Genomic DNA, 1,497 nt, shown 5'->3' with positions numbered 1-1,497 from the left:
GGGGCAACGGGGGGATAAGGACTCATATGTAATTCCTTAATCAGTAAAGAAAAATTTATTTGGAAAAATACTGGTGTTCATTCATTACTTTTTAACTTCTGTGGTAAATACAAACACATTTTTAAAAAGAGGTACAAATATTATGAGAATTACATTGCAAAGTAATATGTACATGTCATCTATAACAGAAAATCTACAGAATCATCTTTGGTTAAACTTGGAGATTAATGAATCACTGAAAAAGGGCCATGGTTGGAAAAGACAAAGAAATAAAAATACTCACTGGATAAGAGTGAATATGACTCTTTTAAGAAAGAAAATATTGTGAAACTGTTCATGCCATAGGGGCAAAATCAGGAGGTATCAAAGAATATGAGACTGTATCAATATGAGCAAAATCATTCATGCTTTTGATTGGAGGACAATTTTTGAATGAGAACTTTAAGATTGAAGGACGTTGAGACCAGAAAATAAGTATGGTACATGTAGTTAACAACTGGGAAGGTAACAATATTTACAGGAGAGAAGAATTAAGAAATCAAGAATCCCAATCCTGTCCACATGGTATTTATTTTGTGAAAGATACATTTTATCTCAAGAAATTTTGTGTTGAATAAGAGCCTATGAAGGAAAATTTGTTTCATTTTGCATTGTTTGCCTACAAATCAATTACATTTTAAAAATTACATTGTCAATCACTACTTGGAATTAATGACAGCAATGAAAAATTACAATGTTTTAAGTAGCACAGTTGCTTTATATGAGCTTGAACAACAAGCACAGAAACACAAGCTTTTTCAATAGTTACAGTATTCTATGTTACTTGCTGCTGCCAATATTATTTGCATACAGCGCTTCATACACATACCTAATCCAATTATGTCAGGGAGAATTTTCTTTAGATATATCCCCAGGTGGTGGTTGAGCTTGGAAAACAAACATATAAACCACATGGCAAAATGGCTAGCAAACATTGCCCGATATTTTTAAAATGGCAGTTAATAGTATTATTTTGATCACAGATGATACCACCCACCTCCCTTAGAATTTTTTTGAGGACAGAACATGTCATAGAAGATGTAATTATCTCAGACAAAGAACACTCAATGAACCAAAAAGTATCCTTAGCTAATAAAACTAAGTAAAATTTCCACATTAAAGTGCCTGTCATTTAATTCAGGTAAGCAGTTGCCTTCCCGACCTGGATGCAAGTCAAACTTCCGGAATTGCTGTCAAGGTGCAAGTCCTTCCATCTCTCCCAGGTGGTCTTCCATCCACACCAGCTGTTTACCTTCATTACACCCTGGACCAAAGCTAGCCCTCACAAGAGTTTGCCAAACTCCCTCAAGGTTACCCGAGTGAAATACCCTTTTGAGGGAGCAGGTTCTGGCTTTTCCAACTGAGGGTGAAGCCTGTTAACACAGCGGCTTCTTGGCATCTCACCTCTAGGGAATGTCATCTCTCAGCAACTGCCTGGAGATGATGAGCATAGAACAC

Source organism: Myotis brandtii, unplaced genomic scaffold, assembly GCF_000412655.1.
Source record: "Myotis brandtii unplaced genomic scaffold, ASM41265v1 scaffold548, whole genome shotgun sequence".
NCBI classification, from domain to species: domain Eukaryota; kingdom Metazoa; phylum Chordata; class Mammalia; order Chiroptera; family Vespertilionidae; genus Myotis; species Myotis brandtii.
This window is presented reverse-complemented; position numbering follows the sequence as displayed.